Raw genomic sequence first — 27618 nt, 5'->3', positions numbered from 1 at the left:
AACATGTCTCTGTCTGGAGGAGGTGGGTAGCATTCTTCACCAGTCCTTTGGAATCATGTTTGTCATTGTAATGACCAGTTTTAGAATGTATGCTGTATGTTTTTCAAAGGATGCTGTATGTTTTTGTGGGAGTCTGTTTCCTGGGGGAATGTTTTGAAACCATCATTCTTGCTTTGTCATTTGAATAAATGCTTTTGCTAAGAGCTAAATGAATTTAGTGTGGGGTTGTTAATGGAAAGCACAATCAATGGGAGCTTGTGGGTTATGGTAGTATAAGTAGTGGCCCATAAGGTTACTACTACAACTCTGAGAATAATCAACTTCTCTGAGAATCTAATACTTAAGGGCAAACTGGGAAGTAGCCCAGAGCAGATGCTATAGAAAGATCATAGGCTCATAAATTTAGAGCTGGAAGGAACAATAAAAACCATTATGTTCAGATCCCTAATTTTATAATTGAGGAGTGTAAAGCAGAAGTTAAATAACTGCACTTCCAGCATCTGATATGAAATTTGAACCCACATCTTACTGATTACAAATCTAGTGCTTTATTTAATACTTCATGGATTGTTCAGGGACAAATCTATTTTGTTAAGTGAAGCAGACTTAAACTAATTTTTATATAGATCCACAAAACACATGAATGTACTTTATTAAATTAAATTTTGTTATTTTAAGTGTTTATTTTCCTTTCCTTCTCACAGAACCATCTCCTCTTGAACAACAATGATAAAAGAGAAAAAGAAAATTCTCATTATATTTTCACATCCAAGGATAAAAAAAATTCTTTTATTGGACATGTCCAAAAATATATGTCTCATTTTGCATTTTTGAATCCAATATTTCTCTGTCAGGAGCTGGATATGGTTGTGGTTTGATATTGCATATTAAGAGTTATGATATCTTAAAAGCTTTTCTTTATAAGATTTTTTTGGCATTGTGTAATTTTTTTTCTCTCATTCTTCTCATTCACTCTGAAATTCCTGGTTTCCTCTGAAAATGTTCATTTCATTATTTCTTAAGGCACAATAACATTTCATTACATCCATATAACACAATTTGTTAGCCATTTGCCAGTAAGTGAGTCTTCTCTTAGTTTTCAATTCTTAGCAATTGTGAAAAGAGTTGCTATCAATGTTTTTGTATGTATAGGTCCTTTTCTTCTTTCTTTGATCTTTTTGGGATATATATTTTGTAGTGATATTGCTGGGTCAAAGGCTATGCACAGTTTAATTCATTGTTCTGAACTGTTTTCCAGAAAGGTTAAAATAATTCACAGTTCCATTATCAGTGCAATACTATCCCTGGTTTCCTATAGCCATTCCAACATTTGTCATTTACCCTTTTGTCATCTTTTTCAATTTGATGGTTGTGAGGTGGAACCTTGGAGTTGCTTTAATTTGAATTTCTCTAGTCACTAATTATCTAGAGAGAACTTTTTCCTATGAACATAGATTGGATTTTTCCTCTTGATACCTTTTTGTTCATACCATTTGACCATTTGTCTATAACTGTTTTACACATTTGAATCAGTTCCCTATGCAGTTATTTTTTATACATTGCTACTTTCTCCTTTGTGGTTCCGATGTATTGTGATCAGCATAAGAAATTAAATGAGAATTTTTGGAGAGTTTTTCAGAAGCAGCAGATGAGATACAAAGGCCAGTGGACAACACAAAAAAGTTTAGAAACTCAAAAATGCATAAAATATATCTATAATGTTTTATAACACCAACATATTTTTATCTTTTAATACCATAAGTACACACAATTTTTTATTATAGCTTTTTATTGACAAAACATCCAACTTTTCCCCTCCTTCCCTCCATCCCCTCCCCTAGATGGCAGGGAGTCCCATACATGTTAAATATGTTAAAGTATATATTAAATACAATATATGTATACATATTTATACAGTTACTTGCTGCACAAGAAAAATTGGATTTCAAAAGAAGATAAAAATAATCTAAGAAGAAAAACAAAAATGCAATCAAACCATAACAGAAAGAGTAGAAATGCTATGTTGTGGTCCACACTCATTTCCCAGTGTTCTTTTGCTGGGTGTAGCTGCTTCTGTTCATTACCAATCAATTGGAACTGATTTGGATCCTCTCATTGTTGAAGAGGGCCACATCCATCAGAATTTATCCTCATATAATATTGTTGTTGAAGTGTATGTGTATAGTGTATAATGTAAAATGTTACTGATCTCCTGGTTCTGCTTATTTCACTCAGCATCAGTTCATGTAAGTCTCTCCAGGCCTTTCTGAAATCATCCTGCTGGTCATTTCCTACAGAAAAATAATATTCCATAATATTCATATACCACAATTTATTCAGCCATTCACCAACTGATGGGCATCCATTCATTTTCCAGTTTCTAGCCATTACAAACAGGGCTGCCACAAACATTTTTGCACATATGGGTCCCTTTCCCTTCTTTAAGATCTCTTTGGGATATTAGCCCAGTAGTAACACTACTGGATCAAAGGGTATGCACAGTTTGAAAACTTTTTGAGCATAGTTCCAAATTGTTCTCCAGAATGGTTGGATTCGTTCATAACTCCACCAACAATTTATCAGTATCCCAGTTTTCCCATATCCCCTACAACATCTTTTCCTGTCATTTTAGCCAATCAGAGAGGAATACACACAATTTTTAAAAAGTTAAAGTTTGTAAAAAGTACACAAAATCCCGTAGATGATTGATAAAGACTAGAAATGTAGAGATATCTTAAATAATTTAGTAACTCATAAATGTATAAAATGTATGTATTATTACATATGATATTACTTGTACAATATATATTTTACTATTTAATAACATGAATGAATAGCTACAGATTTTTTCCCTTAAAATTAAATTTGTAGTAAAATAATTGTGGTTCTATACATTGTTTGAAGATGCCAAGAGTGTTTATGTCAATTTCTCATGGGACATCTTGTGATGATCTTTGCATATCAAGTTTCTTATATCTTGTGTCATTTAGCCCATGACCAAACACTTAACTCAAATTTGACAATAAAGTACTCAATAAAATATCCAATAAAAGAAAAAAATTCTTCTCTGATACAAAAGAGGGCCAAAATTTTTATGCAGTTTTTACAGATCTTGGGGTTTTCCTTTCTTCTCATGAAGTGGAAGGAACAATTATATATTGTGGATATGAGACATTTATCAGAGAACCTTGCTACCAAGATTTTTCTCATTATTTATTTCCCTTCTAATTTGAACTATAATGATTTTGTTTGTGCAATCTTTTTAATTTTATGTAATCAATATTGTCTATTGTATTTTCATTTACATTCCTTTCCTCTAGCCATAGATCTGACAAGTAATTTCCTCCTTTCTCTTATAATTTTTTTATGATGACACCTTTTATGCCCAAATCATTCATCAGCAGTATATTGTTGAATAGTGATGTAACAGAGGTCTTTGGTTTTGTTAAACAGTATGCCATTGTGTCCTTTTGTTTCTCTCTCTTTTCTTACTTATGTCACTGATCCAGTCCTCTATTTTATAAAGCAGAACAGGACAGTTTTGATGATTATCGCTTTGTAGTGTAGTTTGATATATGATACATTTAGATATATTTGCCTTGTATCTTACTTCCTCTCATTTTAAAAAATCCTCCATCTGTTTAATCCTGCCAGCTTTTAAAGAAAAAGGAATGGGATCTCTTGGGAGCCTAAGTTTTTGGTAACGAAAAGACAGGCAAAGAGCAACCCATAAATTTTTGCCAAGCCCTATTGAAATTTAAGGAATGCATTAAAGTGACCTATTGAATACTAACTTAAATGCAGGGGAAAAGAGAAGGAATAAAGTTTAGAGAGAGAACAAAGATGTCACCTGAGAATTTCATGCCATATCTAAACAGTTTAAATAGATGCAGATGTTATTATTATTGTTTTTTTTTACAATGCATGGATACAAATCAATGAAGCCACAAGGCTTATTTTGAAATTACCTTCCCAAGTATCTATTGTTCTCTCTTCTCTTATTCTCCTGATTCTTCCTTGCTTTCTATCTCCATATAAAAAACTTAGCTATCCTTTTTCCCATTGTTTATGTGTCTCATTTTGTGTTAAGTGACAATAGGTAGAAAGACAATGCTAATTTTTTGATTGAACTAATGACGGTTTATTTGGCCTCAGTACGTGATCTTATGTTTCATATTTCAATATTTCAAAGATCTCTGATTTTATAGGTATGGAGTAAAACTCCTGTAAAATCCAGTAAATGCTTCTTGAGAGCCATCTTGACCAATATATTCATAATTCTCTGACCATCTTGATGATGAGTTTCTTCTAGAAAGAGGGCTTTTCTATCTTATCATATCAAAAATCTCTATAAATGTTTATAAATTTAACTAGAATGGTCCTTAGATAAGAGACATAAAATACTGGGCCTTGAAGTCTATTTAGCTTTTTAGAATCTGTCAGAACATATATTCCACTGAATATCATCTTCAAAATATTGGAACTACATTCTGGAAAGCAATTTGGAACTAAGTCCCCAAAACTATTATTAAATGGTATGTAAATTGACCCAGTGATACTACTTACTAGGCCAGTACCTCAAAGAGATCAAAGAAAGAGAAGAGATCTTATGTATAAAAATATTTGTAGTGCTCCTTTTGTGGTACAAAGAAATAGAAACTTCAAAGTCCCATCAATTGAGAAATAGTTGAATTCTATTAAGTTATAAGAAGTGATGAAGGAATTCATTTCAAAAAATTCTGAGAAAACTTGTATGAATGGATGCAAAGTGAAGTGAGCCAAACCAGAGGAACAATTTATACAATAACAACAAAATTTTTAAGATAATCAAGTTTGAAAAACTTAGAAACTCTAATCAAAATAATGACCAACCATAGTTCCACACAGCTCATTATGAAACATATTATCCTTCTCAAGACAGAGAACTAATAGTTGTTGCTCAGTTATGTTCAATTCTTCATGACCTTACTTGGGGTTTTTCTGGCAGAGATATTGGGGAGTTTTGACATTTCTTTCTCCAGCTCATTTTATTAGATGAGGAACTGAGGCAAACAAGGTTAAGTGACTTGCTCAGGTCATACATATATTAATAAAAGAGATTTGAACTCAGGTAGATGAGTCTTCCTGATTTCAGCCCTGGCACTCTTATCTGCTGTGCCACTAAAGTACAGATTGAAACCTATTTCTTTTGTTTGGCTTTCCTTTTTCTTTGGGGCAGGTAGGAATGGTATGACTAATATGGGAATTTATTTGCATAACTATGTATATTTGTAATGGGTTTTGTTTTTCTTGCTTTTTCAATGGGTGAGATAAAGGAAGAGAGAAAAATTCAGAACTAAATATCAAATAAAATTGAATTTAAAATAAAACTTAAAAACAAAGCATTTAGTAAAGTACCTGAGGAAAAAAGAAACTGCCATTATGAGACTTAGGAGTAAGATTTTAGTAGAAACTTAAGGTTTCTTTGAATCACTTAAAATAAATATATCTCTAGAACCCCAAAAGGTATGAAACCAAATGATAGGCATTTCAGGCAAAGGCAATGAAATGGTGGTCACAGAACTGGTGGCATGTTATTTGGGGGATAAATGAGCTTTTTGGAGTATCATAAATCATACCATTTTATTATATGCCTCCTTCATGAGAAGTGCTGCCCTCAGTGAGGCAACCTTAAGAGGCCGAGGTGAATTGAAACTTGACAATAACAAATAGGCACCTTTGAGCTACACTAGACTCAGATGGGATCGAGATTCAGACATTGCTTTTCTAGTTGACTTGGTACTACCTCCCTGCATTGGGCCTCCTAGAACAGGAATATTTTTGGGTATCAGTTACCCACTGAAAGATTTCTTATCTTCTGAGCACTAATGTAAAGAGCTTCATACAGCTGCACATATTTTTTCAATTAACTACAAACTCCTTATCTTAATTTACTTGATTCCTTTGTGTCAGCTCTTTAGTTTGTGGGCAGAGAAACAGGAATTATTCTGTCTGCTGTGAAGCTATGGCACCAGAAGGATCTCTAGTTAGTGGTTTACATATGCATAGCTCATCTAATTCGCTGCAGTTACTAAAAGGAAAGGGAAGACAGAAAAGAGGAGGATGGGAGAAACAAAATATTAACATGAAATTTTCCTCCTGGGAAAAACACACGTTCTTGTGAGATTATAAGTGATTGGCTACCTCATCTTCTCATCTCTGGAGGCCAAAATTAATTCTTTCTTATAATGTAAGTTCCTGAAGATATGGGATCTTTTTATATGTATCTTTTGACAACTTTTATTCCATGAAGGATATTACTTTAATATTCCAATGACAGTAATGGTTCTAAAACATTGGTTCTCAAGACATTTATTTTTAATTAAGGAAAAAGCCTTCTACAGTAAATGGTCTTTCTACCTCTAGTCTCTCCTTACTCCAATCCATCTTCCATACAAATGTCAAATTGATCTTTCTAAAATATGTAACACCCTTCTTCTCTCCTATTTAATAAACATCAGTGGTTTCCTATTATTTCTAGGATGAATGATAAACCTCTCCATATTTTAAAGCTCTTAACAACAACAAAAAAATCCCTTCTTATTTGTCCAGTTATGTTACACATTATATCTACTACTATGCAGTCACACTGGCTTTCTTATCCCTGGTTCTTATAATTTTTTACAACTGTGTGCTATGTGTCTACTCTGTTCCATTGATCCCCCTTACTATTTTTTTAGTCAGTACAAATAGTTTTGATAATTACTGCTTTATAAGATAGTTTAAGATCCAGTATTGCTTTTTCCTTCCTTTGCATTTTTCTACTAATTCCTTCTATATTCTTAATCTTTTGATCTTTTAAATGTATTTTATACTTTTTCTAGCTCAATAAAATAATTTTTGAGATAAATTAATTGGGATGGCATTGCATAAGTAGATTAGTTTATATAGAATTGCCATTTTTATTATATTGGCTTTGTCCATCATGAAAAATCAATATTTCTACAGATATTTAAATCTGACTTTATATTACATTAAGTTCATGAAATTCCTGCTTTGGCAGGTATTTTATATTATCTATAGTTATTTTAGTTGGGGTATCTCTTACTATCTCTGTTTTGAGGGTTTTATTGGTGACATAAAAATGCTGATGATTTATATGGTTTTATTTTCTATCCTGATATTTTGCTAAAATTATTGTCCAAGTATGTTATTATTTGCAAAAGGATATCATTTTATTACCTCTTTGCCCATTTTGATTCCCTTCATTTCTTTTTTTTTCTCTTATTGATATTGCTAGTATTTTTAATACAATATTAAATAATTGAATTATTGGTTTTCTTTCAGCTTATTATCATTACAAATTATGCTTGCTGATGTTTTTAGGTATGTGCTTATTACTATTTTATGGGAAAAACACTTTCTCTATATATATATATTCTTTGAAATATTTTAATAGGAATAAATGTTATATTTTGTCAAAAGCTTTTTCTGAAGTTATTAATATAATTATATGATATTTGTTATATTTGCTATTAATATAATCAATTGTGTTAATAGTTTTGCTTCTGTAAAACTATTCCTAAATTCCTGGCATATATTCCACTTTATCACAATGTTTAATCTTGATAATATATTGTTGTAGTCTCCTATCTAATATTTATTTAGGATTTTTGTGTCCATATTGATCAATGAAATTGGCCCATAATTTTATTTCTCTGTTTTTGCTCTAACTGGTGTAGATATTAGCATACCATATTTATTCATAAGATGAGTTTGGTAGAATGTCTTTATTATTCCAAATAATTTGTAATTAATTTCAAATAATTCCAAATAATATTGGAATTAGTTGCTCTTTAAATGTTTGGTAGAACTCACTTGTAAGTCCATCTAGTTCTGATACTTTATTTTTAGCCTATTTATAGCCTATTCAAATTATTTTTCAAAAATAAGTTTATTTAGATATTCTGTTTTTTCTTCTGTTAATCTAGATAGTGTATATTTTTGTAAGTATTCTTCCATTTCACTTAAATTGTTAAATATATTGGCAAATAATTGGGCAAAATAACTTCCAATTGCTTTGATTTCATTATCCTTTTTATTGATAAAAAGTGTCTAGAGATATACATTTTCTTCTAAGGACTGCTTTGACTGTATCCCTAAAATTTTGCTATATTGTCTCATTGTTGTGATTATTTTTAATGAAATTATTAACTGATTTGTTCTTTGATCTATCCAAACTTTAAGTTATTTCAACTCCATTTAACTTTAATAATTTCTTTAGTTACCCCTCATTTGATATAATTTTTATTGCATTGTGATCTATAAATGATGTTTTTAATATTTCTAATTTCTGATTTCTGATCAGATAATGATTCTGATTCTAATTATTTGCTTGCATGACTTTTATTCCCTAATACATGATCTCTTTTTGTGAAGAAACCATACACATGAGAAATATGTACAGTTTTCCATTCAGTAATCTCAAGTTTTATTTAAAATTCTATTTAGGACCTTCATTTCTTTTTGTTTGTTAAGTTTTTGTCAGATTTATCTAGTTCTAAGAAGAATAAATTGAAATCTTCTTTACAGTTTTGTTGATCTTATTTACAAATAATAAATTTAGTTCTATAATTACTTTTGTCTTGTAATTGCTTAAGTTATAGCTCTTTGTCTTTGAATTTGTTTCAGAGATTCAGGTGGCCTGTAATGAGTTAAGTTTAAAAATCTAGTTCTTCTGTTAATTAGTTATCTATTCTTGCCTCAAGGAATTTAACTGAGGTTAGGGGATATGTATGAACAGGAGGTAATTGAGCCTGATATCTTTACTCCAATAAGCTATCCTTCAAGGACAACTGGTTTGCTGTCCAAAAATCTGTCCAATTATCTCACACATGCATTCAAATAATGAGGACTTGTTAGTCTCATACAGAGAAAGGAAAAGTCATTGGTAGCCCCAATTGCCAAAATTCTAACCAATAATGTTATTGTCTATGCCTCAGCTTTGTAATCAATCTTGTTGTCCCCAATCACATGATATCATTTACCTTGTTCTAGTCTTTGTTCTGTAGAACTTAAGATCTACAAAAGAAGAGCTATCTATTCAGGGTCTTTGGCATAGAGGCAAAACACATTCCACTTATTGACAGGCAGCATCCCCCTGCTAATATCATTTTCCTCAGAGAATTGCCTCAGTATACCCTTTTGTTAAATTTCAAATATAACAGTATTTAAATGACAAATCATTTGGTGCATATATATGTGTGTGTGTGTGCATATATATATATATATATGTATTTCTATTGATATTAATCTATTGTCTATGGTACTTTTCAGCAAAATGTAGATTTCTTGTTTATGTATTTAAATTAACTCTATTTTAAGTTATTGCTTTGTCTGAGATCAGAATTGCTACTCCTATCTATTTTTAAACTTCAGCTGAAATATAAGAAACTTTGCTTTGGAACTTTATTTTAGCTCTATGAACATTTTCTGTTTCAAGTGTGCTTTCTATAAACAACATATTGCTGGATTCTGTTTTTTAATCCATTCTGCTAGCCTCTTCCATTTTATGGGTGAGTCCAACCCATTCACATCTATAGTTATGATTGCTAATTGTAGGATAATAATAATAGTAAATATTTATATAGTGCTTACTATATGCTAGGTACTGTGCTATGATTGTCTCATTTGATTCTCACAAGAACTGTAAAATAGGTGACGTTATTATTCTCATTTTATTGATGAGGAAAGTGAAGCAAACAGCAGTTAAATGGTTAGGTTCACACAATTGGTGAGGGTCTGAAATCAGAATAATTTAGGTCTTCTTGGATCTCGTTCAGTATTTTATCCACTGTGCTACCTAGCAATGTATTTCCCTCCAACTTATTATCTTATACTTTTCTCTCTGTTTGATTCTGATCCCATTTTTATAAAGAATATGATACATTAACCCTAATATCAAGAGGACCTGAGTTCAAATCTGGCCTCAAACACTTAACACTTCCTGGGCAAGTCACTTAACCTTAATTGCCTCAGGAAAAAAGAGAATATGACAATGATGAGAGAAAAAGAATAAGCTCAGCACCAGTGCTATAGAGTTGGTGTAATTTATTTCTGCTCTTCTGCTCTTCTTTTCTTTCTCTTACTCAGAATCTAATAAAAAGTTTTTCTTTTTTTTTCTTTTAAACATATTTCTAATTCAACCTTGCCTAGAAATTATTTTAAAACTAATCTCTTTCTTAATCTAGTCTCCCTCTTATTTTCCTTTCCTCCACTCTTTTCCCTCCTGTTTCCCCACTGAGTAAAATAGTTTTATACGCAATTGTGTATGTGTGTATATTCTTTCTTCCTTTGATCAATTCAGATGAGAGTAAGTTTCAAATATCCTCCACTCTTCCTACCCCTTCTGCCTTATTTGTATAAACTTCTATTAGCATATAACAATAATGGGAGATAAGTTTCCTTATTTTTCTACCTCTTAAAACTCCTCATAATAGTGTATTCCTCTTCTCTTGTTCATTCTTCTTTTAAGATTATCATATAAAAATCATTTCTAAGTTCTCTGCCTAATTAAGCTCCTTATATGATCCCTTATGATGATAGAGTTATTGGGGTATCCATGTATCGACAACTCATATGAGAATGTAAACAATTGATCTTTATTGAGTCACTTATGCTTGCATGTTCCTTTTCATCTCTTGTTTCTCTTGGATTCTGTGTTTATTTTCACTTCAGAGTTTCTAAGCAGATCTGATCTTTTCATCAGGAATGCTTGAAATCCTTTATTTCATTAAAGAGCCTTTCCTCCCCACTCATTCTTGCTGGATAAGTTATTCTTGCTTGTAAGCTTATGTCTTTTGCCTTCTAGAATGATATATTCCATGTTCTCTACTCCTTTATAAAGGTGGCTGCTAAATTGTAAGTGATTTTGATTGTGGCTCTTTGATATTTGAATTCTTTCCTCCTGACTATCTGCAATATTATTTTCTTTGACCTAGATTTAGTTACACTATTTCTAGGAGTATTTATATTAGGATTTCTTTCAAAAAGTGATCAGTGAATTCTTTCTATTTTCACTTTGCCCTCTGATTCTAAATGATTTACAGTCTCCTTTATTATTTCTTGAAATACAATGTCTAATTTCACTTTGGTCATGACTTTCAGGTAGTCTAATGATTCTTCAAATATTTTTCAATCTATTTTGAAAATTAGTTGTTTTTGTTATGGGTTGATTTATTTTCTTTTTTTTTTTTAGTCTTTAGACTTTGTTTTTAATATTTTTTGATATCTTATAGAATCATTAGTTCCTATTTGGTTCATTTTAATTTTCAGGGTGTTTTTTTTCCCCTGGGTAAGTTCTTGTTCTAAGCTATTGATTCTTTCCAAATCTGTCTTCCATAGTTTTCATTTTTTCCCCATTTTTTTCCTCAACCATTGCCATTGCTATTAGATGTTTAAAATTATTTTTTGCTCTTTTAAAAATCCTTCATTGATGTCTTCCAGGAATTCTAGTTAAATTTGTTCACAAGTATGTTTTCTCTTGAAGTTCTGCTTGTAGATGTTTTTGGAGTTAATATCTCCTATATTTGTTCCTTGAGCACACTTGTTATCATAGCAGCTCTTTGTGGTTGGATTCTTTTGTTTATTCATTTTGCCCTTCTACTTCCTGACTTCACACTTTATGTTAGGCCCTGCTTTGCCTACTTCTGAGGGATGATGTCTGAGCTGAACTTTTGTCTTCTTGGGTCTTTCTATTACTTTCCTTTTGTGATTGAATGTTGTGTCATTCAAAAATCTCAGGAATAGCTCAGGCTGAAGACCTACAAGATTTTAGTAATCTCAAAGTGTTTGATACAGGGAAAAGTCTGATCATTTCCCTCCTAGGCTATGCTCTCCAGTTTCCTGATTTTGCTTTGAGCCATGCAACTTTCCTGTAAATTTACTCATAGTTGGAAGTTTTAGTAGACTATCACGGAGCTCAGTCACTTTTAGCTATGTGAAAAGCTCTGTGGTTTCAGAATGAAAAAAAGGCTGGCTCTGGTCTTATTTTTATGTTGCTTATTCTGTTACAGATCTCAGACTTGGGTAGGAGGCTAGAACTTTGACTTTGCTCAGCTCCTGGGATTAGATCCACACAACAACTATTTGATTCTGAATTCATTTCTTACTCTTACTGAGACTCATGACTGATGTTCAACCAGAAATACCACTCCAGGATCAGGGTCAACATATATGGATCTGGGACTTCTTCTTGCCATAGTGTAGCATCTTGGTTTTCTTTCAGTTTTTTGCAAACTGAAATTCAGCTGTGGTGTGCTTTTGGTCAGATCCTATCTCCAGTGCCTGCAGTCCTCTTTATCTCCCTATGCTGAATAGACTAGAAATATGCTTCAGTGTAATTTTTCCCTGCTTTATTCTGAACAGGAATTGGTCTGATTTTTTTCTGGGTCTTTGTGGAAGAGGTTTTTTTTTTTTGTTGTTGTTGTTGTTTTTTTTTGTTTTTTTTTTTTGTTTTTTGGAAACTTGGCTGAATTTCCTACTACTCTGCTATCTTGGCTCTGGAATTTTAAGAGCCTGATTTTTTTAAGTGCATGATCAGAGGACAGTGACCAAGGTGGTAAAAGAACTTCAAACCACGTCATAGGAAGATTGTTTGGAAGTCTGGGAGTATTTAACATGGCAAAGGGATTACTTGAAGAGTGGGAAAGATATCATCAAATCATTGGATTTCATTATTGGAAGAGGGTATTGTGTCCAGACCTTAACAGAAGCATAATTCTTCACAACATGTTCAATAAATGATTATCCGATCTCCATATGAGTACCTTCAATTATAAGAAATTTACTCCATCCCAAGGCAGCCTAATCCATTTTTTGATTACCCCAAATGTTGGGAGTTTGCTCCTTCTGTTAGGTCAAACTCTGCCTTCTTTTATTTTTTTTTACTCTTTGCTCCTAATTTTGTTCCAAATTGTCAAATATTTAATGGTTTGTTCGTTGAAAAAAAAAGACTTCAAGGAAATTCTTCATGATTAAGGTAGAAAAACTAAAACCAATAACCAATGAGTGGAAAGGAGGATGATTTTGGCTTAATATAAGGAAGACTTTCACCCAATCAACTTGAATGTTCAAGGACAGCTTGGATAACCACTTGGTAGGAACATTGCATAAGAAATTCTTTTATTTAGCAAATGCTGTCCAAGTTCTGAAATTTCAAAATTCTATGAATGAATGGGAAGAGTTGCATCTCATCAAAAAACAATGGCAATAAGAAGCATGCTAATTCATGATAGAATTGACATTTTTGTATTATTAATTATATCTTACATTTGAATAACTTTCAGAATGGCAAAGAGCTTTCTATTCATTCTCTTGAGCTTCACACTTCTTGTGAAGTGGGTGCTGTTATTATCCCCACTATATAAGTTAATAAGCTGAGATTGATAGAGGTAAAGGGATTTTTTTTCAGTAGCATAGCTAGTAAATGTGTAAAGCAGAATTTGAACCCATGTCTTCTTGATAAGATAAATAGCATGTGATTTCCCCAGAAGACTCTCATGAATTCTAAGACTGAGATTCAATGGTATTTTGGAAAATAAAGAGGTTATCATGGAGCAAACAAGAAGTCTAGTCCACACAAAACTTTGGAAGAGTTTATTCTCATTTTTGGCTCTCAGCTGAATATGCTCTGCCATTTTTTGCTGGACTATGCCTGTAAGCACTACTCTTCCTAGGGGCTTTGCATAGTATTGTGACACTCTCAAGGACTTTGGCATCAGAAATTGATGTTCTACAATCTGTTCTGATTCACCAAATGCAGGACATTCCCAGTTGGAACAGAAATTACTAATTCTTTTTATGACTTGACTTTCTCCCAAATAATTTCAAAATAGAGATTTGTCTAATCCCATATGTTCAATGGGACAAGGAAATAGGTAACTTTTAGTGTCTTCTTTGCATAGGTGAATAATGTTTAAGGAAGTAGGGTCTCCCAAAGGAAACCAAAATGTTTGGGGAATTATCTCTGCTGACTTTTTTCCAAGCCCCAATTAAAATCCTACCTTCTATGAGAAACCTTTGCTGATTCTCCTTAATGATAATGCCTTCCCTTTGTTGATTGACTCCAAATTTATCCTTTATTTGCCTTGTTTTTATACAGTTGTTTTCATGTTATCTACTTGATCAACTTGGAACTCTTTAAGAGCAGAGATTGACTTTTGCTTTTCTTAGCACAGTACCTGGCTCCTAGGTGATACTTTGTATATGTTTATTTGACTTTATCCCATTTACTCTGCAGCACTTCTCTTGTCAGCAGAGACCTTGATTGTCATCAAAATCTCCTCTTTCATCCACTCCACCCCCACACTAGAACTTGGCTCCTTTTTTCCAACTAATCTGATTTTCACAGAGTAAAGGAATATGTGGCTGTGATTACAAAGGCATTAAAGATGGATGACAGGTAGAACAGACCAAAGCAATTTTTAGGTATTGTAGCTTCTTGAAAGAAAATTGAGAAAACACAATTTAAAATGACAATGACAACACAAAATTCCAAAGCTAACCAAAGCAGAATATTGCTATACTTTTTCAATTTCCAAACAATTACCTACCCAATTTCACTCGCATATATATCCTATCCCTATTCCCAATGAAAACTTTAAATAATGCATCCAGGAAAACTGCTCCCAAATATTTGTAAAGCAGTTTGGTGAACATGGTACTTTGATGCTAGTTGTGGTCACTGTACAAGAAAATGGAGATTCAGAGATGGGAAAAGAGTGAGAAACTGAGACAGGAACTGGGGTGTCTGCTGTTGGGAAAGAGGCAGCATGGGCTATCAATTTTGAATTAAAAACCTTCCCCTGTGATCTATAGCTCCTTCTGAGGACATTCTGAGTTCCTCTTAGAGTTAAGGAGAATCATGTTCTCCCCTCTATTAGGGGACAATGTCCAGAAACATGTTTAATGGATTTTTTTTTTCTTTTGCCACTTTTAAGACGGGAGGAAAAAAAAATGCAGTCACTCTCAGTTCCTAAAAGGAAATGTTGATAACTTTTCCATATGGTCGTTTTTCTGTTGTGATTGCTAGTGGCTTGGCAAATTCTATATGAAATTCCTAATGGTAAGCAGAATTTAGTCCAGTTTTGAATCCATAAGACTAGTTAAATTTCAAAGGAGGAAGTCATAATTTCCCTTCCTCTTTACTCACATTGAAAAGACATCTTTAATTCCCTCAATCCCACAGTTGTCTCATTTTAAAATATGTGGCTTCAGGTTTATGAAAGACCCAGGATAGTGACACAAAAGCACAATAACAGACTTGCCTTTCTCATAGTTCAAATACTCAGAAATTGAATTTCAGCAAATTACCTTTTCCAATTTCCATAACATTCTGTGAGTAAATATTGCCAAAGCAAATATAGTCAGGACCTGGATGGAGAACAATTTTTATTTTTTTTCCATATAAGCATGCCTACTTCTCTCCATCATCTTTTCCTCATTCTATTGCAGGTTACCATACTCAAATGGAAAAATCTAAATGCTTTATTAAAATATCAAATAAGGATCCTTTAGAATTGTGTAGAATTCATTTACCCTAGCAGATCATGTTTTTAGGAAAGGTAAAAACCTTTATTGGTACTAATAGAAACAGTGACAGAAGCCAACAAAGGATGATTTGGACCTTTTAGCAGATTCTCTGCCTGAAATATCTGAACTCAGTATTGATAACTTCCCTAAATTACAATGATATGGATACATAAATGTAATTCCCTGTATTTTTGTATTATACCTTACTGTCTGGGGCTATACTAAGTTAAATGTAAACAAAACCCTTTTGAATATACCTATGCTAAATGATTAATTTATTTCCTGATAGCCATAGGCAGCCTGGTTTGGGTGGAGAAAGAATGAAACCTGGAGTCAGGAATACCTGGTTTCATAGTAACTATGTGACCCTGGACAGGATACTTAAACTTTCAGTGCCCCTGAAAACTCTTAAAACTGTATGTTATAAAACAGAAACAATTCTGTTTTGATAGAGGGACTTTCTTCATCCACTCTTCTACCAATCAAATCACCAGTCCACTTTCTTCTACATCTCTACTCCATTTCCCCAATCTTTTCGAATTGACCCTATAAATCAAACTAGTCTCTTTCACTTCAGAGGAATGGGGGTGAGGAGGAAGAAGTAAACACAAGGACAAAATGGATTTTCAGAGCTTTAGGATAATATTAGAATCAGCATTGATAGTGGATAGGATGTCAGGAAGAACTGTTCATATTAAAGCTTCCCGGCTTTGCGACTCTTGGTAAGTCAGTAAACCATCATATGTCTCAGATAACTTCTTTGAAATTGTGTTTTCATTGTTAGAAGAAGCTGGAATATAAACTATGCTGTCTATATTGAAGAAATCATTGATTCTTCAACTAGTCAGTTATGTTTGTATTAATATTCCATACTAAACAATTGAAATTCTTTTAATGAAATTGTATGCTCCCAAGAAAAACACTGTACAAAAGGATTCTCTGAAAGGTTTCTGTAAATAGTAGCACCCTTCATACATTTAAGTATTCATTTGTTTACAGATCATTAAAGGGTTCAAGAAGAGATGAAGACTGAAGTAGGAAAAACTGAGAAGTTGTTAGGAATTACTGATAAGTTAAGAGAAAGTAGGTAAAAATATTTTTCTTCTGAAGTTAAAGTGTAAATTAATGGTGGTACAAATATGATTTAGAATGCAAATTTTAGAGCTAGAAGGGTCCTTAGAAGTCATCAAATTTACAGCTTCTGAAACTGTGGGTCATAACCCTTTATGGACTCTCATAACAGAATTGGGGGGTGGGGTCATGAAATTATGGTTTATTATCAGTAACTATTTGATTTATATACCTATATACTTGGGGTCACATAAAACTTTCTTGGGTATAAAAAAGCTTTAAAAAGTTTAAGAAGTTCTGATCTAGTCAAACCCAATTCCCTCATTTACAGATAAGAAATTGAGGCCCAGAAAAGTTACCTGACTAGCCCTGAAGTTATATAGGTATTAATAGTATAGCAAGGATTTTAAGCATAGGTACTCTGATTCAAATACATCATTTTTCCATCATGTCATACTGTTGAGAAAAATGATATAATTTACCAAGATGCTTAAAAATACACCCATATTTTATATCCATGAAAGATCCAAGGGGGTATCTTAAAGCAATTTGACTCATTTTCATATATATCCTATAGAATTGGCTATATAGCTCTAGTCTGTCACTTATCTTATCCTATCTCTTATATTTTGGTTTTCCAAATAAAACATCCTCTTCATGTCCCACCTTGCCTTGAAACATGCTTATCTCAAATTCATGGTTTGATGAGTCTTACTTTGTCCATAAGCGATTGAGGGACTGATATTATGGAGTGATGAAAACTCTTCTCTCTGGCTCAGAAAAAAAGGAACTGATGACTCAAGAGAGGATAATCAGGAACACAGTGAATGTGCAAAAGATTTAGGCACGTAACTATTCTTGGTTTCTCCTGGAGGTTTTTACATGAGATAGAATTGCTATGAGCTGATGAATGGGTAAAAGGATAGTTGACCATTTCCCACCCATATCTCCTTTCCCAACTTGGTTGCCATGTGTCACAGAGGACATAGTGCCCATTCCTTTTGCTTTTTTCTTTTCTAATGTCAGATGAAGGAGTATCCTGAGAAAGAACTAATCAGGTTACAACCTTTGAATAACTGTAAGGCACTTATAACTATCAATAGTTAAAAGTATTGAGTAGCTAAAAGACTCATTAGGGTTCCCTCAATTGGTGGCAGAGACTACTGGAGAAAATGGAGACATCATAAAGAGAAAAAACTTCCTAGGACAATGAACCATATGAAAGATACTCATTGCCCCATATTCTCTATACCTGTGTCCTCTGACTTCTCTGTCTTTATGTCCACCTTCCCAAATACCTTGTGTGTGAGAGAGGAAAGTGTATTCTTAGTTTTAAGAGTACTTTTACAATTTCTGTCCTTTCTATACCTTTTCAATAAATATTCTTTTGGAAAAGCTATTTGATGCAAACTGATATTGGGGAGAGTACACTTAATGGGGACTTTTAAGTAATAGTATCAGAGACATAACCCTTTAGGATTACCTCTAGAATTCCAAAAGGAAGGATTTACCCTATGGAGACTTAATACATCAGTGCCAGTTGGCTTTGAGATGGTAAGCCCCAAACTAAAAGCTATTGTAAATTCAGAGGATTTTGAGCATGTTCATTGACCTCATGTACATTCCATTAGTCTATTGAAATAGGCAGCAAGAGAAGGAGGTGGGAAAAGTCCATATTGGTAGAGAACTCTGTAAAATTGGAAGCAATGCAAGTTTAAGAAATTAAATATGTGGGGGATGTAGAAGACCCTTACCCAAAATGACTACTCAAAGATCACTCAGTAGAAAGCAGAAAGGTTATTTATTAAAACCTCCGGAGGATGAGCTGTCCCATCACAAGACAAGAAAAAGAAAGCTCATGGTAGGAAGGCTAAAGAAGTAGTAAAGACACACAGCTTTTATATAAGAGATCACATCACAAATAAGAGAACATTGAGAAGGGGAGGGGGAGGCATCTAATGATTGTTGCTATCAGGAGAGACTGGAACAGAGAAGGTTTCTGTTTCCTTGAAATCACCTGATTTCTAGGAAACAGAAAATCAGGCCTTCAGGCTTAATCAAGCAGATAGTGGTTAAGCTAATAGATTAAATATTGATAAATGTCAAATACTGATAAATGTCATCAGCTCAGGTTAAGTAAAAATATTTATAGCTGGCCAAAGCTCAAGTAAATATGGGCCTGCATAGGTCACAGGGAAACACAGAAATAATGAAAATAAAATACAGAAAAATAATTCACATTCCTGTAAGTTCTTCACCTTATCACTCTATTCCACACAAATAGAATTCATAAACTTAGTGGAAGACATTCACAAATATCTATATTTCCATTTGTACAGATTTATGTGCTATAGGAGACAGAATTTTGTACTTTCAAATAAAATCACAAGAACTTCTTAGCAAGTTGTATATATTGTACACCAAATTGACTTTAATAAGCAAGAGTGATTGATAGAGTTAGTACAGGGATGGACAGTATGCTTATATCTGCCTTGTTCGATACATCAGCAGTTTATAAGCAGAAGTTTAATGCTCCAGGGGGAGCTAGTCAGTTTAGCAATAGATCATCAGCCCCCAAACATTTGTCAAATAAGTGACTTTTCCTCTCTCCTTGGTTAGACCAAATTTCCCTTTAGATCTGATATTCTCCTTCTCTTCTTTCCTTTATCCGACTTCTCAAAAAGTTTTATATAGTTCTCCACAAAACAAACAAGCACTAAAAATGCTAGAAAGACTAATAGATTTTTTTTTCCTTAGAAAAGGAGCTAAGGGAGGGGATATAAAGAGAACAAAGAAAAGCCAGGAACTTACCTGAGCTCTCCCAAGTTTTCCTCAGAAACAACATTAAATCAAGCCTCTAAACAGATTCTGGAGTGACAGAACTTACAGAAAGATGGAGAGAGGTAGTTTTTCAGCTTAAGATAACTTAGAAGGACTTTAGGAAAGGTCTGTTTCATTTGGTAAAAGAGGAGCATGTCCAGTGCAACAGAGTTCTGCCAAGCCAGCAGAGGCTCTTAGCAATACAGATTAGCAACTGAGGCCCCTCAGTTCTGACTCAGCAGGCTAGTTGCATAGGTGACTAGCTGTGAGGTCTTCAGTCCTAGTGAAGAAAGCAAACTGTCTGTACTAAAACCCAGGCAACAATAGACACAATTAGGATAGGCTACCCTTGCACAGTGAACAAGGCACAAGAACCTGAGAGTCCAGCACATAAAGCCAGTGACTAGGCCCATGGTCCTCAGCAAAAGAATCTTAGGGCAGTGCTCCTTGTGTTACAGCAGAGGTACAGTTTAAAAGCTATGAAATAGACTAAAAAATGAACAAGAAACCAAAAAAGCCCTGACTATAGAAAACTACTAGGGCAGCAGGGAAGGTCAAAACAAACTAAGACGAGGACAACATTGACAAATTGCCTACATGTGAAACTTCAAAGGGAAATAAGAATTGGTCTCATATCTTAAAAGTCTTCTTGGAAGAGCTCAAAAGGTATTTTAAAAAGACAAACAGAATTAAAAGAAAAATTGGGAAAAGAAAAGAGAGGTATGCAAAAGTCAACAGACTGGAAAAAAGAAAAGATAAAAATCAATTGAAAAAAATAATTCCTTAAAAAATACAATTGGTCAAATGGGGGTTAAATCATTGAAGATAACAACTCTTTAAAAAATATAATTGGCCAAATGGAAAAGAAGTTACAAAAGCTAACTGAAGAAAATAAGTCCTTAACAATTAGAATTGGGCAAATGGAAGCTAATGATTTTAAGAGACGTCAAGAATCAATCAAACAAATCCAGAAGAATTTTTAAAAATAGAAAAAAAAAATGTAAAACACATACTTGGAAAAACAACTGACCTGGAAAATAGATTCAGGAGAGAGAATTTAAGAATTATTAAGAGTCTGGACAGCATCTTTCAAGAAGTGATCAAAGAAACTTCCCTGATATCCTAGAACCAGAGAGTAAAATAGTCATTGAAAGAATCCACTGATAATCTTCTGAAATATTTCAAAATAAAAACTTCAAGGAATATTGTAGCCAAATTCCAGAATTATCAGGTCACAGAGAAAATACTGTGAGCAGCCAGAAAAAAATTCAAATAACAAGGAACAATAGTAAGGACTTAACAGCTTCCATATTAAAGGATCAGAGGTCTTAGAATATGATGTTTCTGGAGGCAAAGAAGCTTGGATTACAACCAAGAATCAACTACCCAGAAAAATTGAGCATAATCTTTCAGGGGAAAAGATAGATATTCAATGGAATAAGGGACTTCCAAACTTTCCTGATGAAAAGATCAGAGCTAAATAGAAAATTTGATCTTCAAATACAAAGACTCAAGGGAAACATAAAAAAGTAAACAAGAAGGGGAAAAAACTGTTATTCCATAAAGTTAAACTGTTTTCATTTCTACATGGAAAGATGATACTTGAAACTCTTCAGAACTATATCTCTATTAGGGTAGTTAGAAAGGATATATATAAAGGATGTGAGTATAAGTTTATTTTGAAGTGATATAAAAATAATTAATGGGTGAAAAAAGAATTGTACCAGAAGAAGAAAGTAGAAATTTACATCACATACAGAGATGCAAAAAACCTATTACAATCCAGGGGAAGAAGAGGATCATGGTGAACGTTGTTTAAACTTTCTTCTCACTGGATTTGGTGCAGAGGGAATAAAATATATACTCAGTGGGGTATAGAAATTTATCTTACCCTATAGGGTAGTAAAAGGGGAAAGGGAAAGAAAAGGTGGAATTGAATAGAGGGAGGGGAGATTGAGGGATGCAGTGTCAGAAGCAAAACACTGGTGAGGAGGGACAGGATAAAAGGACAGAGAAAAGGATAAACAGAGCATACATAAGATAAACAGAAATACACATTAATGTTAACTGTGAATATGAATGGGATGAACTCCCCCATAAAATGGAAGCAGATAGCAAAGTGGATTAAAAACCAGAATCTTTCTATATTTTGTTTACAAGAAACACACCGAAGCAGAAAAATACATGATGACTTTTTTTTTTTTAGCACATAAAGGAATCCAGATCCCAATAAACATCCTAGTAAAATTCCAAAAATGCACCAAATAAACAATAATAAAAGAAGCTGAAGAGAAGGAATAATTTTTTTCATGCATTCCAGGATTACACAAAAAGGCTATCAGATTCTAGGGAACCCAAGAGCAGAGACAAGCCAGGTTAGGTAGAAAGTGCATCGTGAAGCAGCCCAGTTTTACAGACAACTGATAAGCACCAAGAATCAACAGAATACAGGCCCTTAAATAACCCACAATTTATCTGGTAATTCTTGTCCAATCCAGTAGTCTCTGCCCAGCCCAGTATCTGAGAAGTCAAGTATCCTGGACCTGAATCATAACAAGAGAAAAGGCACAGATCAAGGAAAGAATCTAAGAATTACTGCATTACATGAACATGGTTTTTTAATGTTCAAATACTATATTTCAAGATATCATAAATGAAAACTGTCTAGATCTATTGAACAAGACATTGTAAAAATAGAAAAACTCCACTAGTTACCTCCTAGGAGATAGAATGGATTAGATTGTAATTCTGTAAACTTTCAAAGGACAGAAGACTAGGCAGAGATCTGAAAGCTGCATGTCAGCATTTTCCTCCAGCTGTCCCTAATATGCCAGCACATTTCCAAGGGGTAAATGGGATTCAGTCTAACAGTGCATTTATCTCAAACCCAAAATGCTCAGAACTGTAAGCAACAGATTGTCAAATGGCCATGCACACTTTGTAGCCACTGTTTTAAGTTTGAGCCCATTTTCCCTAGAAACTAAACTGATATAGGGAGAGTATGTCTCTGGACAATAAGGAGAATGCTGTATAATTTTGTTCTTACTGTATCTTATAAGTAAATAGCAAATTAGATAATATTTGTGTAGTACAGTGCCTGACATATAGTAAGCACTGAACAAATGCTGCTTCTCTTCCATTCATCCCTATAAATAATAATTGATATTAATTGGTTAAAGGAGACTAAGACACTAATCACTGGAGTATTGGTATAATAATAAGGTATATGCTCACCTTCAATGGCAACTGATATTGGGAAGAAAGTACTAGAATAGAGACTTCAATCAGTAATATTAGAAAAAAACCTCAAATCCTTTAAATTCCTGAAGAAGAACCAAAATTTTCCAGGAAAACCTAGATTATCAGTGTGACTGGTAGTGGAATGAGGAGACACAATGCTTACTAAATGAATTAAAAAGGAGGAACTGTTAAATTCCTCTCACATCCAGGATAGAAAGGAGGGAAATATGGTAGATAAGAAAAAAGTAGGGAAGTAGGAAGGTACAGAAAGAAGTGAAAAAGAAGTTTGGAACTGCAGAAAACTTTTAGAAGGAATAAACACTAAATAGTACAAATAAACATGGAGGTTTTAATTATTTAAAATCTTGGAAGATACTAATTTTGTTTTTAAAGAATAAAAGTATCCATATTAGTTAAGTACTCTGATTTCTTTGTTTTTTTCTTTTTTTCCTATTAGATCTTAGTCTCAGTTTGAGTCTGTTCCCTCAACTCAAAATGAGGGGATTAGACCAGACAATCCTTAAGTTTCCTTCCCATTCTAAGTCTGTGATCCTATGATTTTAAAAATTGTTTTATGTTTGCATTATGTCTTCCTTACTAGATTATAAACTTCTAGTGGTCAGAGATTATATCTAATTTAAGCATATAAATATGTTCACAGATGTTCAATAAATATTTGTTGAATGAATGCATGTAGTGCAAGCTCAAGAAGGCATGTTTTGATTGGGTAGTAGATAGCAAGTGGGCAGCATGAGGATGGCTAACAGGAAAAGGAAAGGGACCTGTGGAAGAAGTTGTTATTGTTGAGTCATTTCAGTTGTGTCCAATTCTTTGTGACCCCATTTCAGGTTTTCTTGGAAAAGATACTAGAGTGGTTTGTCATTTCCTTCTCCAGCTCATTTTACAGGCAAGTATGGTTAACATGACTTACTCAGGGTCACAAAGCTTGTGAGTATCTAAAGCTAGATTTGAACTCAGGTCTTACTGACTCCAGGGTTGGCACTCTATCCACTAGATGTCCCTCTGAAAAGAGAGGGAAATGGCGGGGAGGGGGAAGGTAGGAAGGTGGAAAGGTACAAAATTCCTGCTTAATGAATAAATGAAAAAACATTGATAAAGTATTCAATTGTCTGTTAGGTATTGTGCTAAGTGATAGAGATTATTATTTTTTTTTAACTAGACATGTCCTTTAACATATATGAGTGAAAAATTTATTCCACCCAAGCAAATTGACATCTCTTCAATTTGGTATTAGAGAATTGCCTGGAGGCCCTGGGAGCTTAAGTGATTATAGCCTTTAGTTGTCAGAAGCAGACTCCTCATTTTTATTGTATTGGCTCAGCCTATCCATGAGCAATGACTATTTCTCCTGTTATTTTGATTTGTCTTTATTTTTGTGAAGAATGTTTTGTAATTGTGTTCAGATAGTTTCTGTGTGTCTCTTAGTAGATAGGTTCCCAAAGATTTTGTACTGTCTGTAATTATTTTAATTGGAATTTCTCTATCATTTTCTGCTGGGAATATTGAATGGTAATTACTTTTATTTCATCTTCATTGGTTGTGAATACATTCTTTGCATTTTTGATATGGGTAATTTTGTTTTCTTCTTCTCTTTAAAAAAATCAAATTAATTTGTGGTTTGTCTATTTTATTGCTTTTTTAAAAACTCAGATCCTAGTTTTATTTATTTGTTTAAATTTTTTAACTTGTAATTTTATTAATCTTTCCTTTGATTGTCAGAATTTGACCAGACCTTTCAGGGAAGTTAGGTAAAGAATAACGTAAATTATATAGATTTTGAAAGAAAAAAAACTTTTTAGGAATGAAGCTAGGGAATAGCCTAGAAACAGTAACGAAGGGTAAAGGAGTACAGCCACCTCTCCTCCTGACCCTGTGACTTTGGAATAGAACAGAGGGTTGCAAGGTATATTGGTTTCTTGAAAGAGTGTCAGATTTTGATTAAAGCAAAGGGAGAAAAGAAGCTGATCAAAAAGTTTGATAATGTACTATAAAGAAACTTGTTGATAATAGAGAAAGGATTATAGAGGGCTTGTTGGAACTCAGACTGGTAAGAAATTAACCGGTTGGATTGGAACTGGTAGGTTTAAAGATAGCAGGGGTCAGTGCTGGAAAAAACCTCTGCAAAAACTGATTATTAAAAATTTAGTGTGAATAGTCACATTTTGCAAATTGACTGGTACTATAAATTAGGGCTTGATGTATTGAATTTGTTGCTAATGTAGGCTCATCTGTATTATTCACCCCTTTCTTAAACCTCAAAGGGACAGGAAATTGTTAATAATGGAGATTAAACTTAAAAGTGGGTGCATTTTCTGAGAGTTAGTTAAGTATTTATCAGCATACCCCTTTAAGTGTTTTTCTGGGATCCGACTAGAGAGTCAATACAGTAGAAAATGTGTGAATATAGCACAGTAACTTAGCACAGCTTAACAACATCTCAAAAGAATTTGCAGTTAATTCAACACAGACTTTGACCTAGCTAGAAATTGCAACCTAAATATTTTGGTACAGTTGGCTCCATGGAGTTAGAACTTCAGGCATACTTCAGTGACTTCATCCAGAGCATAAGAACTGCTCAGCACCTAACTGCCCTTATCAGGACAAGAGACCCTGCCTTTTTTTTTGTTTCTGGAGGACTGATGTATAGAAATTACTTTCATGACACCTGTATGCAGCTAGTCTAGTATTTTCTAGGCTATTTACTTTAATATCAAGGCATTCTCTAGAACAAAGGTTCCTAATTTAGGGTCCATGAACTCTGTGTGTGTGTGTGTGTGTGTGTGTGTGTGTGTTGGATGTGTTTGTATACACACACACACACACACACACACACAAACATACATAAAGAAGTGCAAAGGGATCCCGTTTTATTGAAATATTTCTGGAAATATGTCATGTTGACTATTATAAACACCTAAATTAACTACAAAGAACATATGGAGGAAGTTGCTATCTGTAGCTGGAGAAAAAAACACAGATAAATAGTTGTATAGAATGCTTCTTTACATACACATATGCACACGCACACACATTTACTCACATATTTGTATCTAAAGGTAGCCATCTCTAGAATATATAGATATGTATGTGGGAAATGGGGAGAAAAGGGGAAATTTTACACACTTTATTATATTTTGCAGTTTCATGTGCAATCATTGTTGGGTTGGGTTTTTTTTGGTTATATTTTGTCATGGAAGTACTTGTTTTATAAACCATAAATCAAAAATTAAAATAAAAAAGAAATACATTTAAGCATAAATTTATATTTCCAATAATATTAACAGCATATAGTAGTAATATTTTAAATTTCTAACAATATTTCAACAAAACTGGTTTCCTTTTACCTTTCTGTATTTCATTTTTGCTAACTTAAAAATATTCTGAGAAGAGGCTTCTACATACTTCCAAAGGGTCTCATGACTCAAAACATAAATTTGACCACTTGGGGAAAATTCAGAAATTGTTTAGTTTTCTTGCTGTATCCTCTGCTGGTCCAAGGAGGAGAAGGAAACAAAGTCTTAAATGCCCTAAAAAAAAAAAAAAGTCATAATCCCAGGGAGAAATAGAATTAAGAGTATGGGAGACATTTTTGTGATGACAGAGATGTAGCTAAAGGTATAATTGTTTTTCTAAATTAAATTTGCTTAAGAAATCAGGAGTAAGGGATGGAATTTTGCCAAGGAACTTTCTGGTAGTGAAGTTATTCAGGTTGGAATGTGAAGAATTGAATGGTTAGTGTCTTTCTTCATCTGAGCTCAAGAAGGAAGCCAGGAGAAAAGTTGTCTTTATAAGAAAATAAGAAATCTTAAATTACAGCCAGTAATTCCATAACAAAGGCTGTCTGATATTAAAAGAAATAGATCTCACTCTTCTAGTAGTGCCTACCTTTAAGGTAGTACTACTTCTAGTAGTAGGGCCTACCTTTAAAGTACTCCAAAATTCCCTAGGTAGTCCAGGTACCTAAGTATGTAAATATCCCAGCTGGACACTTTTGGTGAAGGTCCTTTGATGAAGAAGTGTCTGTGTTAGTCAATAAATTAGGAGTGGATTTCTCTATCCACACAGATATGACCTTAGTCCAGAACCTTGTTGTCTCAACTGGCCAGCTGTAATAGTCTCCTAAATAATCTCTCTGCTTCAAGTCTCTCCTAACTCTAATCCATCCTTCACTAAACTTCCACACACAAACTTTCCTTAAATATGCATTTAACTCTAACTTTACCCTACTTAATAAACTTCATTTTTTTTTTGCCTTTAGGATAAAATATAAACTCCATTTAGTTTTTCAAAATTTTGCACATGATCCAAACCTAGCTTTTTAGATTTGTTATATATTACTCTCTTTCCTATACTCTAAATCCAACCAAATTGTCCTTTTCATTATTCTTCAAATATGGCACCAGCCTTCTCCCATCTACACTATAGTGTTTGAATGTCAAATGTACACTTGCCAAAAAGACTGTTATGGAGAACTAACAAAAGGAAAGCACTCACATAGTGGTCAGAAAAAACAATACAAGGACACTTTCAAGATCTCTCCAGAATTTTTAGAAATGATTCCTTGATATGGGAGACATTGACACAGGACTGTCCAGCATGGAGTGCTCTCATCAGAGAACATGCTGGGCTATGTGAGCAAATCAGAATTGAATTAGCTCAGAAGAAACACAAGATATGACAAGTTAGAAAATCCACCTCAAATGATCAGAGACTATTTATGCCCATTCTGTGGCAGAGCATTCCAAACTTGTATTGGTTTGATCAGCCACAGTTGAACACATTGTAACTTGATTCTAACATAGTGATATCATTCTGGTCGTTTTTGAGAATGAAGGAAAACTGCCAACCAACAGCCTAGAGTGTACTCCTTTCCATCTCTGGCTCTTACATATAACT

The sequence above is a fragment of the Antechinus flavipes genome, chromosome 3, assembly GCF_016432865.1.
Source record: "Antechinus flavipes isolate AdamAnt ecotype Samford, QLD, Australia chromosome 3, AdamAnt_v2, whole genome shotgun sequence".
NCBI classification, from domain to species: domain Eukaryota; kingdom Metazoa; phylum Chordata; class Mammalia; order Dasyuromorphia; family Dasyuridae; genus Antechinus; species Antechinus flavipes.
This window is presented reverse-complemented; position numbering follows the sequence as displayed.